Genomic DNA, 16675 nt, shown 5'->3' with positions numbered 1-16675 from the left:
TTCAATTAGAGTGATTTGTGGTAGATGTGGTGCTAGGTTTAATATGTTTTGAATCGATGTTTGAGAGGGGTAGATATTCACAAAACAGGTCATTTAATTCTGTTTTGTAAATATTTAAATGCTCCAAAAATCCTCTTTTCTTTTTATGTAATTGGGTCATAATTCCCTTATGACCAGGGGCATTTTGTTTTTTTTAGGATCAACAGTGTTGCATGTGTATTTATATTTGTCTCTGTTTGTATTTAAATAGAAAAACCCCAGTGGGTTTTTCTTTTCTTACCTGGTGCCTTCGAGTGGGCCTCCTCCTCCTCGCTGGCCTAGTAGCCCCTCCTCACGCGCAGCCCACTCCCTTCCCTCTCATATAGACGTCGTCTCCCTCCTCCCGCACCTTTCCGTCAGTTCTTCAGAGAGAGGCGAGACAGAGAGGCGACGTCGTTGCTCACGGACGTCGAGGCGGCCTCCCTCGCCCCCCCTATTTAACCCTTGGCGTCCGGGCAGTGTGCTAGGGTTCCTTGACAGCGCCGCCACCTATTTTCCCATCTTCCTCCTCCCTCTCCATCATCGACAGCAGGTAGGTGAGCTCCACCTAAGGCATGGCCGATCCATGAAGAGCTCGTCGCAGTCGTTGTCATACACCTCCTTCCTCTCCAAGCAGACCAGGACCACGCCTCAGGGGAGCCCATTCCCGCAGCCAATCGTCGCCGATCAACCCTGCTTCCACTACTTCCTCGTCGTCCCCTTTCGCTCCGACGACCACCTCCACATCGGCTTCTTCCACGATGCCCCCTACTTCCTCTCCGGCAGGCGCGGTCTCCTCGACCAGGGTGTGAGCACAAGCACTCCTTCCCCTTCCCAAATCGAGTGTAGGCCCGTAGCATCCCCGTCGTGCTTTCTCTGTCGCCAGCGCAGCCGCGTGCTCGTGGAGCAGTAGATGTAGTGCATCTCGCAACGAGTTTAGTGATGGAATGGGTTCGTGTGAGTCCCCTCTTCCTCCCAGCAACGAGCACGTGCTCAATTCGTAGTGGATCACCGGCGGTGACCCTCCCCTGTTCCGGCCACCGTCGGGTTGTGGTAGATACAGAGGGGGTTGCTCAAAAGAGACAAGGCCCCCTCTCTGTTAACATTCGATATGGCAGCGCAGTGGCAGTGGTGTGTTTTACCTTAGCGCAGGTCATGGGTTCGAGCCCCACAGCGCACCCCTTTTGTTTTACTGAATTTTGTGGCACAATAGCACAAGGGGAAGCTTACCCTGTTTACTACCTCTGTTTTGTCGAGCCAAAGGAGTTAGCCCAGTGGTGTGTGGTTGTGTGTTGGTGCAGTGGGTTGAGGGTTCGACCCCCCAAGCCATCCTTTTATTTCATTTTATTTTCTTTTGTTATTTTATATTTGTTTGTTAGTTGTGTTTCTTGGGAAGCACTATTTGTTGCCTAAGATCTCAAACCAGTGAGTCTTTCCCTTGTTTTTAGTTAGTGTGCATGTGTAGGAGGGTAGTGATGCTAGTGTATGTGTGTAGGATGTATGTGAGTGTGCAAGCTTTCATGTGTACTGTGCTTGTGTGGTGCAAGCACCCAAGAGCTTGTGTAGGGGTATGTGCCTATGTGTGTGTGTGTGTGCTTGTGCATATGTGCACTAGTGCATGTGCATGAGGTGTGTGCTTGTGAGTGGGCAAGCACCCATGTGTTGTGTGAGTGTGTATGTATCCATGTGGTGCATGTGTGTGTGTGTGACACCCACATGCCCAAGGCATGGTTTTTCCCTAGTGAGCACTTGTGTGCAAGCATGTATGTGTGTGTGTTTGGAGACTAGCATGTGTAGGTGTGTGTGCATGAGCACTTGTATATGCTTGATGTATGTATGTGTGTGGTGGTGTGCTAAGGCACATGGACAAGAGGACTACCCCTCATGTGCACCATTGGAGTTGTGAGTGTGTACAAGTGCATGTGTAGGTGATGATGTAGTGAGAAACACATGTGATATAGCACTATTTGCATCTATGTGATTCCATGTAGTTTTTCCTTCCAACTTTGTGCCTATTTGTTCTGTGCAAGTGCCTAGATATTATATATGTTTTTGGGGTAGAATCATCCCAGTAATCCATTGGTGAAATCATATTTCCCTTTTTTACACTTTCTGGAAATGTCATTTTTCTGTTTTGATCTATGTTTAAAGCTTGGTGCCATGTGATATGATGAGCCTAAAAGGATGATTCCTTGTTGTGGCAGTAGTGGGTGAACCCCTCTACAGCATGGTGGTTTTGTTTTATGCTTAGGAGTTTGTATGTGCAAGTTGTGCTTTGTCAAAGTAGACATGTGGCTGAAATTCTCAGCTTAGTGAAAATCTGTGATTGCAAAATTTCATGTGTTGGGAATCAGCCCTTGCAATCAACTAGAGAGTTGGAGCTTTTGTGTTTGTCTATCTCTCTGTCAAATTTCATGCACTTTCACTTCCTGTAGATATTGTTTTGGGGGCTGTCAAAATGCTTCAGAGCATAAACAGCTGGTGAGAATCTGAGATTTCCACTAAGTCCCGTAAATCTGTTATTTTTGTCCAAGTTAGCACTTGTACATCTTTCTGTGTGTAACTCCTTTGTATTATATTTTTGCTCATGCTTGTAGAGGTTTTGAATAGCTTTTGCCACATATCTTGTTTGGCACATTGGGGTGGTTGTAGGTGCTTTGCACGTTGCTCACAAACTGTTATGATGTTGTTTAGTACAGATTGTTTAGTTTTGTTGTTTTGAAGCTTGTGAGTGCATAGTTGGTGGTGTGGTGAGTTTCTTTGCACAACCCCACCTATACTTGTTTGTTTGATCATGTGGCAACCTGGGAATACCAGAAGTATGCCATTGGAGAGTGCTTGTGGTGGATTTTGAACCGTAGGACTCCATTTCTTGTTTCGTAGTTTCCGGTTGATCCGTAGCTCCGTTCTCAACGTTCTTTATATGTTTTTGCATCGTTTTCTCGTGATGCATCTGTTCATGTCATCTTCATGCATGTCAAGATAGCTTAGAGTGAAGTTCTGTCCAGAAGTTTGTCTTTTCTTCTCATGCACATGCAACTGACTAGAATAGAGATGCATGCTACATTCTCATCTCATGCATCATGTGTTTGTTGCATCATGTTGTGTTGTTGTTCATTGGTTGTTGTTTTTGTATTGCGTAGCACTGGGATTGGAGAGCGAGTACGTGGATTCGGGGGAGTACGTGCAGGACGAACAAGAGCAGTTCCAAGCTGAAGACATCACAGGCTAGATGACCATGACCTTGATACCGTCTCTAGCTTTGTTATGCCTAGATTCACGTTTCCTTTGTCATATGCTCGTGCCTATCACTGAAATGATTGCCTCCTGATATTGCCATGAAACACAAACACTTTCCCCTCCTAGCTAATATTGAATGGCGAAGTAGGCTTGCTCCGCTTCTAATGATAATGTTGCTAGTTGCATGTGCGAGTTGTCTCATGTGATAACATGAGTTTTGGTATCATTATGTATAAATCTGTTATTTAATTAATGCACCTATATACTTGGTAAATTACGGAAGGCCTGGCCTTTTCCAGGTGATTTGTTCCGTTATTGCCGCCTTAGTTTCCGGCTACCGGTGTTTGATTCCATAACTGATCGCTCCTAACACGTTCGGGGTTGTTATGGGGACCCCCTTGATAAATCGTGCAGTGTTAAGACATGTCCGGCAGGACCCAACATTGGTTTTAATTTTCTAATCACCTAATAATAATTTGCATACGGAATAGCTACCATGAGGAATTAATCAACAACCCGGGCCAGTGCTCCTCATGAGTGTTGGTCCAAACTAGAGCACCGTGCGGGGCCATCCCGGGGGAACTCTGGAGATTTCTTTGGCCACCGTATGCTTCGCTTATCCGGCGTGTCCTGAGACTGAGATACGCGGCTCTTATCGGGGTCGTCGACACGTCGGGAGGTCCTGCTAGTCTTCTCTTACCTTAGCAATATATCTTGCGTATAGGAATCCCGGTGAAGCTTTGGTTCTCCCCAAAGTTGAGATTTGCCTCTAAGGAATCCGACGAGATCACGAGATTCGTGATAGAGGATTACTTTCCGGCCCGTGACCGTTTGTGATGGACTAGTTGGAGCAGCCCTATAGGGTTTAATCTTTTAGAAAGTCGTGCCCGCGGTTATGTGGCAACTTGGAATATTTGTTAACATCCGGTTCTAGATAACTTGAACTAATTCTAATAAAACTGCCAACCGTGTGTGTAACCGTGACTGTCCCCTTCGAAGACCTCTCTTCGATCGGGAACACGGTGGGGTTATGTTTGACGTAAGTAGGTGTTCAGGATCACTTAGTGATCACCTAGTCTTCGACCGCTCGCGTAGACCACCACATCTATAACTTGTTCTTCGTAAGTTAGCCACCATAATGCTTAGGATGCTGCAACCTAAACATTGAACCTTCCTCACCTAATAACTTGACTAGTTTCGGTACCGAGGTCATAGATTGTTGAGTCCCCGTGGATCACAAATTACTTCAACACCCCAACAGGTACAGGTATGCCCGACACAGGTGATCCCGATGGCACGCAGCCGGCGTGGCAGTACGATGAGGAGAACGACCGCCTGTACGTGAACTATCCAGAAGACTGAGGTCGTGGTCGTGATCGTGGGCAAGCATGCGGGATAGCATAGCCTTTTCTTATGTTATGTAGTCCGTTGCGGAACTACCTTGTCTGAATAAATGTGTGAATTTAACTCTCATATTATCTATGTGAGATGGAAAACGATTCCCTATTTGTCATTCTTAAATTATGTATTTCTATGTTTATCTTGCTTGCAAAACGCATAGATGCGCTTATTTCCATTTTGGGGCCTCGTTCATTAAATAGGAAATAACCACATCTTAGTCCTTATAAGTTGGTAATCAGAGCCTTACGACCATAGGAGCCTTTGTGTATTCGTACTTGGCCGAGTCGAGTCTAGTAAAATATTTTGAGTCTTAGTTATATCGGAGAGTAGGTTTCCTTTTTCTCCTCTTCCATGCTCTGGTGAGGTTCTTGACTTAGGAAATCTTAATTCTACTCCTCTTCTCGCTCAAAAAAAATTAGGATCACGCGGGTATTTTTAAATCTATATGACATCGATGCGACGGAGTTCTGTCTTGGTGCCTCCTGTCTGCCTTCATTTATTTCGGGGAGTTGAGCTCCAGGGGATTCTTGTGCACATCGCCATGATTCAGATTTCTGAGTATCTCAGAACGAATGATGTTCGTAATTGCTTCAATACTAGTAGTGGCGAGATAACCCCGATGTCCCAAGTAGTGGTGCAGATTGTTCGGGAGTACTTCCATACTTTGTATCGTTGTGATCACGAGGGTCTGTGTTAGATGAAGGTTCGAGATTCTGGTTATGTGTTGACGGATGTGATACATTGGACGGGTTAGTATAGGAGTTGTGTGAATATTACTCCTTGTATCCGTGTACCAGATTGCATGACCAGATATTTCGGGAATTCATAGGTGGGATATCAAGTAGTGACTTATAGGACAATCTTCCTACAAATGCCTGATGTGAGGTTGGGATTCGACATTCAGTGGGTACGTTTGTTCACAGTCGTCTTACAGCGGTTCTTGTTGTGTCTTAAAGAGTCCTTGTAGCTTGCTACGACTCGGGGATACTTCGTAAGTCGTGTGCACTACCTTGCACAGGATGGCTACTGTAAATTCGAGCCCGTGCAATCTTATCCACGAAGATATAGGATGAAATCTCGATCATATGTTTGTTCTGAGCAGTTCTAGCTCATACTTGTTTGCATGTGGTCTTAATCAGAATTTTGTCGACAGTCACTTTGAGGAAGCATTCCTACTATTTTGTTCGAGTGCAATTGCTAATATTCCTGTTCAGATATTCCTGCCTTTTTGATTCAGCTTTACCTTCAATTTGTTCTGTGGGCTAATGTGTTGTCCGTCTTCAGGATGGCTCCACCAACTCGTCAGAATCCAGGACGTGAGAGTGCTGAGATGCCGCCACCACCCCCTTCTCCAGAAAATCCTCCTCCGCCGCCGCCTCCTCCTGCAGAAGCTTGGCAAGCGGTGATGGCTGCTACAAGTGCGAACACTCAGATGCTAATACAATTCTTGCAAGAGAGGACTAATCAGCAGCAAGGCAACTTCAACCATGGTGGCAATCAGTTTGCTAATCTGAGTTAGTTCTTGTCAAATTAGCCGAAGACCTTCACGTCGTGTGACCAGCCGTTTGACGTTGAGGATTGGATTTGCGACATGAACAAGCTGAGAAGGGTGAGATTTATCCAATTTCGCAAGTCCCAGTGGTCTGCGAATATGAAGATGTGCTTCCAGAAGAACTGCCAGGAATGCCTCCGCACCGAGAAGTTGAATTCGCTATTGAGCTTGAACCGGGTACTGATCCTGTGTGCAAACGGTCGTACAAATTGGGTCTAGAAGAGATGAATGAACTTAAGAGGCAACTCTATGAGCAGGAGCGTCTGGGTCTGATCAGACCAAGCTCGTCTCCTTGGGGCTATGGAGTATTATTTGTCAAGAAAAAGGATGTCACGGACCGATTGTGTGTCGATCACCGTCCATTGAACAAGAAGACAATCAGAAACAAGTATCCACTTCCTAACATAAATGAGTTGTTCGAGCAGTTGAAAGGGGCTAAGGTCTTCTCCAAGCTCGATTTCAGGATGGGCTATCATCAAATTTGCATTCGCGAAGAGGATATGCCAAAGACTACTTTCAGGACACGCTTTGGCTTGTAGGAGCATACGGTCATGTCTTTTGGTCTGGCAAATGCTCCACCGACATTTTGTCGAATGATGAACTACATATTCTCTCCGTTCAAGAATGAATGTGTCTTGCTGTATCTCGATGATATTCTGGTCTTTTCGGAAACTGAGGAAGAGCATGAAGAACATCTCAGGCTGGTGCTTGATAAGCTGAGAGAGCATAAGTTCTATGCTAAGTTTTCCAAATGTGAGTTCTCGTTGAAATAAGTTGTCTACCTTGGGCACATCATCTCTGCCGAGGGCATCAAAGTTGATCTGTCGAAGGTGCGGGCCATTGTTGAGTGGGAGCCTCCGCAAAATGTGAAGCAGCTTCGAAGCATTCTTGGGCATGCAAGCTATTGTAGAAGGTTTGTTGAGAACTTGTCCAAGATTGCTAAGCCTCTCTCAAGTCTTCTTCAGAAGGGTGTGAAGTATGTCCGGTCTCCAGAGTGTCAGTTGGCCTTCGACACACTCAAAGAGAAGCTCACCTCTACTCTAGTCTTGGTTCCTCCTGATGACTCCAAACCTTACCAAGTGTTCTGCGATGCCTCCCTTCAAGGTCTTGGTGCAGTTTTGATGCAAGAGAATAAAGTGGTAGCTTATACCTCGAGGCAATTGAAGCCAAGTGAGAAGAATTATCATGTGCATGATCTTGAGCTGGCAGCAGTGATACATGCTCTGATGACTTGGAGACACCTCTTGTTGGAACGAAAGGTTGAAGTGTTCACCGATCACAAGAGTCTCAAGTACATCTTCACCCAGCCTAACCTGAATCTCCGGCAAACTCGTTGGGTGGAAATGCTCCAAGATTTTAATCCGAGCATTGAGTATACTCCAGGCAAAGCTAATGTCGTGGCAGATGCTTTGAGCAGGAAGGCTTACTGCAACAGTCCCATTGTGAAGCCTCTCCAGCCTGACCTTTGTGAATCTTTCAGGAAGCTCAACCTTCAGTTAGTACCTCAGGGATTTCTTGCAAATCTTCAGATCTCTCCTACCTTGGAAGATCAGGTCTGAACAGCACAGCTTCTTGATGCAATGGTGAAGAAAGTCAAGATTGTCTTGGCAAAGGGAGTGCCCAAATATAAGTGCTTCAGTGTTGATGCCAGAGACACGTTATTCTTTGAGGATCGTCTTGTCGTTCTGAAAGGTGATCTCAGAAAGGTAATCATGGAAGAAGCTCATAACTCTGTGCTCTCAATACATCCAGGAAGCTCCAAGATGTATCAGGACTTGAAACGGACCTTCTGGTGGACCCGCATGAAGCGTGAGATTGCTCAGTTCGTAAATGAATGTGATGTATGTCGAAGGGTGAAAGCAGAGCATCAACGTCCAGTAGGTCTATTGCATCCATTGCCCATTCCCGAGTGGAAGTTCGACCATAATGAGATGGATTTCGTCACCGTGTTTCCGAAGTCCAAGAAGGGTAACGATGCCATCTTCGTCGTCATCGACAAGTTGAGTAAAGTGGCTCATTTTCTTCGAGTCAAGGAATCCTTCTCGTCAACTCAGCTTTCAGAGCTGTACACTTTGAGGATAGTATCTTTACACGGCATGCCTATGTTGATTTCTTCGGATCATGGAAGTATCTTTACTTCCAAGTTCTAGGACTCTTTTTAGTCTGCGATGGGTACGAAGATATGATTCAGCATAGCTTTTCATGCTCAGACTAGTGGGCAAGTGGAGAGAGTCAATTAGGTCCTTGAGGATATGCTGAGAGCCTGTGTCATTTCTTTTGGCATGAAGTGGGAAGACTGTCTGCCTTTCGCTGAGTTCTCGTATAACAACAGTTATCAAGCTAGTTCAGGCAAAACTCCGTTTGAGATTCTCTATGGCAGGAAGTGTCGTACCCCGATCAACTGGTCGAAACCGGCGAGCGTCAGATTCTTGGGAATGACTTGATAGAAGAAGCTGAAGAGATGTGTCGGGTCATTCGGGATAATCTCAGAGCAAAGCAGTCCCGTCAGAAGAGCTATTATGATAGCAAGCATCGTGACATGCCTTATGAGCTCGATGACTTCGTCTATCTCAAAGTGTCTCCTATGAAGGGCACACAGCGTTTTGGCATCAAAGGCAAGCTTGCTCGTCATTTCGTTGGTCCTTTCAGAGTTGTTGGCAAGAGAGGCGACCTTGCGTATCAGCTTGAGCTCCCTTCAAACTTTGCAAATGTGCATGACGTGTTCCATGTCTCTCAGCTCCAAAGATGCTTCAAGACTACTGAGCACACAGTTGATCTTCAAGACATCGTCCTCCAACCCGACCTATCCTATCGTGATCATCCAATTGCGGTTCTCGAGGCGACTGAGTGCAAGACCCGCAACAAGTCTATAAAATTTCTCAAGGTGAAGTGGTCACATCATTCTGATAAAGAGGCCACTTGGGAACGCGAGGATCACCTCTGTTCCGAATTCCCAGAGTTCTTTCAATCCTAGATCTCGGGGCGAGATCTTTTTGTAGTGTGGGAGAGTTTGTAATGCCCTAGAGTGTAACTTGCCATATTTGGAACCTTGATGTATGTGGGTCCATGATGTCATTGCCTTGTGAAATATATGCATGTGTTATTTCATGTGATATTACCTTGTCTCCCCTTTGCATTCATGCATCCATTCATCCATGCCTTCATTGTATTTGTTGTTATTGTGGGTCCATGAATGTGGTTGTGATGTTGATGTGCTATGTGATGTGGAGTAGTGTTTAAAAGTGGGGTTCAACTATGTTAGTTTTCAAATAGGTTTCAAACCCCCCCCCCCTTCTCTATTTTCTCAAGCTCAAGTTTTACTTGCTCTATCCCTGATTCAAAAATGTAGTTCAATTAGAGTGATTTGTGGTCGATGTGGTGCTAGGTTTAATATGTTTTGAATCCATGTTTGAGAGGGGTAGATATTCACAAAACAGGTCATTTAATTCTGTTTTGTAAATATTTAAATGCTCCAAAAATCCTCTTTTCATTTTATTTACTTGGGTCATAATTCCCTTATGACAAGGGGCATTTTTGTTTTATTTTAGGGTCAACAGTGTTGCCTGTGTATTTATATTTGTCTCTGTTTTGTATTTAAATATAAAAACCCCATTGCGTTTTTCTTTTCTTACGTCGCGCCTCCGAGTGGGCCTCCTCCTCCTCGCTGGCCCAGTAGCCCCTCCTCGCGCGCAGCCCATTCCCTTCCCTCTCTTGTAGACGTTGTCTCCCTCCTCCCGCACCTTTCCGTCAGTTCGTCAGAGAGAGGTGAGACAGAGAGGCGACGCCGTCGCTCACGGACATCGAGGCGGCCTCCCTCGCCCCCCTATTTAACCCTTGGCGTCCGGGCAGTGTGCTAGGGTTCCTTCGCAGCACCACCACCTCTTTTCCCATCTTCCTCCTCCCTCTCCATGTCGACAGCAAGTAGGTGAGCTCCACCTCCGCCATGGCCGATCCGTGAAGAGCTCGTCGCCGTCTATGTCGTACACCTCCTTCCTCTCCAAGCAGACCAAGAGCACGCGGGACCTCAGGGGAGCCCGTTCCCGCAGCCAATCGGCCGATCAACCCTGCTTCCACTACTTCCTCGTCGACCCCTTCCGCTCCGACGACCACCTCCGCATCGGCTTCTTCCATGAAGTCCCCTACTTCCTCTCCGGCAGGCGCGGTCTCCTCGACCAGTGGGTGAGCACAAGCACTCCTTCCCCTTCCCCTGCCGGCAAATCGCGTGTAGGCCTGTAGCATCGTTGTCGTGCTTTCTCTGTCGTCGGCGCAGCCGCGTGCTCGTGGAGCAGTAGATGTAGTGCATCTCGCAGTGAGTTTAGTGATGGAATGGGTTCGTGTGAGTCCCCCCTTCCTCCCAGCAATGAGCATGTGCTCAATTCATAGAGGATCGCCGGTGGTGACCCTCCCCTGTTCCGGCCACCGTCGGGCTGTGGTAGATCCACAGGGGGTTGCTCAAAAGAGCCAAGCCCCCCTTTCTATTAATATTCAATAGCGCGGCGCAGTGGCAGTGGTGTATTTTACCTTAGCGCAGGTCTTGGTTTCGAGCCCCACAGCGCACCCCTTTTGGTTTAGTGGTTTTTGTGGCACAGTAGCACAGGGGGAAGCTTACCCTGTTTACTACCTCTGTTCTGTCGAGCCAGAGGAGTTAGCCCAGTGGTGTGTGGTTGTGTGTTGGTGCAGTGGGTTGAGGGTTCGACCCCCCAAGCCACCCTTTTATTTCTTGTTATTTTCTTTTGTTGTTCTATATTTGTTTGTTAGTTGTGTTGCTTGGGCAGCACTATTTGTTGCCTAAGATCTCAAACCAATGGGTATTTCCCTTGTTTTTAGTTAGTGTGCATGTGTAGGAGGGTAGTGATGCTAGTGTATGTGTGTAGGATGTGTGTGAGTGTGCAAGTTTCCATCTGTATGTGTGCTTGTGTGGTGCAAGCACCCAAGAGCTTGTGTAGGGGTATGTGCCTATGTGTGTGTGTGCTTGTGCATATGTGCACTAGTGCATGTGCATGAGGTGTGTGCTTGTGAGTGGGCAAGCACCCATGTGTTGTGTGAGTGTGTATGTATCCATGTGGTGCATGTGTGTGTGTGACACCCACATGCCCAAGGCATGGTTTTGCCCTAGTGAGCACTTGTGTGCAAGCATGTATGTGTGTGTGTTTGGAGACTAACATGTGTAGGTGTGTGTGCATGAGCACTTGTGTGTGCTTGATGTATGTGTGTGTCTGGTGGTGTGCTAAGGCACATGAACATGAGGACCACCCCTCATGTGCACCATTGGAGTTGTGAGTGTGTGCAAGTGCATGTGTAGGTGATGATGTAGTGAGAAACACATGTGATATGGCACTATTTGCATCTATGTGATTCCATGTAGTTTTTCCTTTCAACTTTGTGCCTATTTGTTATGTGCAAGTTCCTAGGTATTATATATGTTTTTGGGGTAGAATCATCCCTGTAATTTATTGGTGAAATCATATTTCCCTTTTGTACATTTCTGGAAATGTCATTTGTCTGTTTTGATCTATGTTTAGAGGTTGGTGCCATGGGATGTGATGAGCCTAAGAGGATGATTCCTTGTTGTGGCAGTAGTGGGTGAACCCCTCTACAGCGTGGTGGTTTTGTTTTATGCTTAGGAGTTTGTATGTGCAAGTTGTGCTTTGTCAAAGTAGGCATGTGGCTGAAATTGTGAGCTTAGTGAAAATCTGTAGTCTGAGAAACTGATGTTATTTTCTTCCCTTGTAGTTGTGGTTGCAAAAGTTCATGTGATGGGAATCAGCCCTTGCAATCAACTAGAGAGTTGGAGCATTTGTGTTTTTCTAGCTCTCTGTCAATTTTCATGCACTTTCACTTCCTGTAGATATTGTTTTGGGGGTTGTAAAAATGCTTTAGAGCATAAACAGCTGGTGAGAATCTGAGATTTTCACTAAGTCCCTGAAATCTGTTATTTTTGTCCAAGTTAGCACTTGTATATCTTTCTGTGTGTAACTCGTTTGTATTATCTTTTTGCTCATGCTAGTAGAGCTTTTGAATAGCTTTTGCCACATATCTTGTTTGGCACATTTGGGTGGCTGTAGGTGCTTTGCATGTTGCTCACAAACTACTATGATACTATTTAGTACAGATTGCTTAGTTTTGTTGTTTTGAAGCTTGTGAGTGCATAGTTGGTGGTGTGGTGAGTTTCTTTGCACCACCCCACCTATACTTGTTTGTTTGATCATGTGGCAACCTAGGAATACCAGAAGTATGCCATTGGAGAGTGCTTGTGGTGGATTTTGATCCGTAGGACTCCAGTTCTTGTTTCGTAGTTTCCAGTTGATCCGTAGCTCTGTTCTCAACGTTCTTTATATGTTTTTTCATCGTTTTCTCGTGATGCATATGTTCATGTCATCTTCATGCATGTCATGATAGCTTAGAGTGAAGTTCTATCCAGAAGTTTGCCTTTTCTTCTCATGCACATGCAAGTGACTAGAATAGAGATGCATGCTACATTCTCATCTCATGCATCATGTGTTTGTTGCATCATGTTGTGTTGTTGTTCATTGGCTGTTGTTTTTATATTGGGTAGCACCGGGATCGGAGAGCGAGTACATATTTTGGGAGAGTACGTGCAGGACAAACAAGAGCAGTTCCAAGCTGAAGACATCACAGTCAAGATGACCATGACCTTGATACCGTCTCTAGCTTTGTTATGCCTAGGTTCACATTTCCTTCTTCATATGCTCGCTGCCTACCACTGAAATAATCGCCTTAGGATATTGCCATGAAACCCAAACAATTTCCCGTCCTAGCTAATATTGAATGGCTAAGTAGGCTTGCTCCGCTTCTAATGATAGCGTTGCTAGTTGCAGGTGCCAGTTGTCTCATGTGATAACATGAGTTTTGATATCATTATGTTTAAATCTGTTATTTAATTAATGCACCTAGATACTTGGTAAATGACGGAAGGCCTAGCCTTTGCCAGGTGATTTGTTCCGTTATTTCTGCCTTAGTTTCCGGCTACCGATATTTGATTCCATAACTGATCGCTCCTAACACGTTCGGGGTTGTTATGGGGACCCCCTTGATAAATCGTGTAGTGTTAAGACTTGTCCGACAAGACCCAACATTGGTTTTAGTTTGCTAATCACCTAATAATAATTTGCATAGGGAATAGCTACCCCGAGGAATTAATCAACAACCCGGGCCAGTGCTCCTCTTGAGTGTTGGTCCAAACTAGAGCACCATGCGGGGCCATCCCGGGGCAACTCGTGAGATTTCTCTCGCCACCGTACGCTTCGCTTATCCGGCGTGTCCTGAGACTGAGATACGTGGCTCTTATCAGGCTCGTCGACACGTCGGGAGGTCATGCTAGTCTTGTCTTACCTTAGCGATATATCTTGCGTATAAGAATCCTGGTGAAGCTTTGGTTCTCCCCAGAGTTGAGGTTTTCCTCTAAGGAATCCGACGAGATCACGAGATTCGTGAGAGAGCATTACTTTGCGGCCCATGACCGTTTGTGATGGACTAGTTGGAGCACCCCTGCAGGGTTTTATGTTTCGGAAATCCGTGCCCGCGGTTTTGTGGCAAATTGAAATATTTGTTAACATCCGGTTCTAGAGAACTTGAACTAATTCTAATAAAACTACCAACCGTGTGCTTAACCATGAGTGTCCCCTTCAAAGACCTCTCTTCGATCGGGAACACGGTGGGGTTATGTTTGACGTAAGTAGGTGTTCAGGATCACTTAGTGATCACCTAGTCTTCGACGGCTCGCGTAGACCACCACACCTATAACTTGTTCTTCGTAAGTTAGCCACCATAATGCTTAGGATGCTGCAACCTAAACCCTGAACCTTCCTCACCTAATAACTTGACTAATTTCGGTACCGAGGTCGTAGATTGCTGAGTCCCCATGGCTCACAGATTACTTCAACACCCAACAGGTACAGGTACGCCCGACACGGGTGATCCCGATGGAACGCAGCTGGCGTGGCAGTACGATGAGGAGAACGACCGCCTGTACGTGAACTATCCAGAAGACTGAGGTTGTGGTCGTGATCGTGGGCAAGCATGCAGGATAGCATAGCTTCTTCTTATCTTATGTAGTCCTTAGCGGAACAACCTTGTCTGAATAAATGTGTGGATGTAACTCTGATATTATCTATGTGAGATGGCAAACGATTCCCTATTTGTCATTCTTAAATTATGTATGTGCTATGTTTATCTTGCTTGCAAAACGCATAGATGCGCTTCTTTCCATTTTGGGAGCTCGCTCCCTAAATAGGAAAGGACCGCATCTTAGTCGTTACAGTGTAGGCCCCAAGGGCCGGGTCATCTTTTCGAAATATGAGCCGGGTCTTGTAAAATTTCTTCAACCTGTAGCCCCCATTGGTCGGGTCATCTTTTGAAAGATGAGTCGGGTATTTGAACATAAACTTTCTGCAACCTGTAGCCCCCAAGGGTCGGGTCGGTCTTTGAATATCAAATTTCTTCGAACTGTAGCCCCCAAGTGTCGGGTCATATTTTGAAAGATGAGCCGGCTCTTTGAATATAAAATTTCTTCAGTCTTTAGCTCCCAAGGGTCGGGTCATCTTTTGACAGATGAGTCAGGTCTTTGAATATCAAATTTCTTCAACCTGTAGCCCCCAAGGGCCGAGTCATCTTTTGAAAGATGAGTCGGGTCTTGAATGAAGGTGTGACTTGAAAAGAATTAAGTCATACATTATCCCCCAAGTGTCAGGGATGTTGCTTGCAATGGTCCTGAAACTTGCTTCCCCAAATTTTTTATTGCAGGAATCCTTGACTCGGGCCGACTCAACCTTGGCCGGTTTAAAAGAAAGCTTAGCTGAACAACGGGATGCTCGGGCTAAGTCTAAAGAAAAATGTCGTTTGGCCCTTGCTGACATGGAGAAGATGAAAGCTGAACAAAAAAAGTTTGAAGATAAGGCCCATGCTGAACAAGCCGCCATCTTGAAACGGGCGGAACAAGCCGAAGAAAAGCAAAAAGTCGCTCTTTAGGAACTCTCCGGCTTAAAGCATCATATCTCCAACATGACCCAAGCTATATTTGGTAAGGGTCAATTCCCTTCTTCTGAAAAGTGCGGCAAAGCATATTGCAAATGCTAATTATCTCGTTTTGCCATTCGTAGGTCAGCGAGCCGCCACCCTCCAGAATGACTGCATTCTGAAGCTGAAAGCGATTTATACTTTCACAGAGTAGTTATACACGGGAGGCATGATGACTATGAAGACCGTGATGGGCAACAGGGAGCCCATAAAATCCATCCAGCACATGTTGGGTTGCGTGTCAACATTGCCGCCTCAGGTAGAAGAGTTAAAAAGGTCAGCCGCCCATAAAGGAGCACTGACCACCCTAAGTCGGTGTCTGGCCTATGCTCCCGAACTTAAGCCGGAGGAGGTAGCTGCTGGCTTTCCAGAGTTAAAAGATTATGCGTCAGATTTCACCGAGGAAGACTACCATCATTGTGTAAAAGAGTCTTGCTCCGCGGCGACTCAGCTAGCAGCCGGCCTAGACTTAGGCAAATACCAGACGGCTTATGATGAACACAACAAAAGAGCGACTCCTCCTTCGTATGGAGTCACCAGTCTGACTCCTCGATGCCGTAAGAATCCTTTCGATTTTGATGTTGATCTATCGTCCATATTGACTGATGAAGATAAGTTCATCGCCTTCACCAATTGCAATTGGAAACTGGGCGACTTACAGATCGAAAACGGCGAAAGCTCGAAACAGGGTCACCCTGAGGCGGCTCGAACTGAATTGTCATGAAGCTGATCCTCCATGAATATTTTGATCCCTTTCTAACCGGGATACGATACCCGGTATGGCCTGGTGAGCCATGTAATAGTCTTAGGATTCAAGAAAACAGTTTGATAAACGTACCTTGCAATTTGTGTTTGGAAATTTCAGCCGTCATTAATATGAATCGCCTTTCCCAAAGCCTTGTCATGTTTTGCCTAAAAAAGTCATTTGCCCTGCTTTTCAAAGAAAAACAATAGGCCGGCTCGGTGAGTCGCGACGAGTTATAAACAATGAGTCGGCTGAGTGAGTCGCGATGGGTTATAATTTTTTTATGAAAACTTTGGGCGATGCCACAAAGATAGTCATAAAGTTCGTCGGCTCGATAAGTTACGACGGGATAGGACGAGTTCGCAAAACTCTAGTTCTACCCCAAGAAGGCTTTTGCAACAGCCCTAGTTCTTTAGGCCGACTGATCAGGCGCAAGTCAAGCTTCAGTGAAGCACGTTTAGTGAACCCATGGTTTTTCTATTTTCCATGTGTCGGCTTTCGCTAGTACCTTTCATGTTTTAACCAAGGCAAGTTTAGGGTCCAAAAGTGGATTGACTCGCCAAGAGTACATGGGACCATAGGGCGAGTCGTCAAACACACAGTCGAGTATAACCATTGTAATGCGTTAATTTTTCGCTAACCAAGAGGGTATTCAGGCTGAACTCAGTGAGTGGAAGCCCCCA

The sequence above is a fragment of the Hordeum vulgare genome, chromosome 2H (assembly GCF_904849725.1).
Source record: "Hordeum vulgare subsp. vulgare chromosome 2H, MorexV3_pseudomolecules_assembly, whole genome shotgun sequence".
Lineage (NCBI taxonomy): Eukaryota > Viridiplantae > Streptophyta > Magnoliopsida > Poales > Poaceae > Hordeum > Hordeum vulgare.
This window is presented reverse-complemented; position numbering follows the sequence as displayed.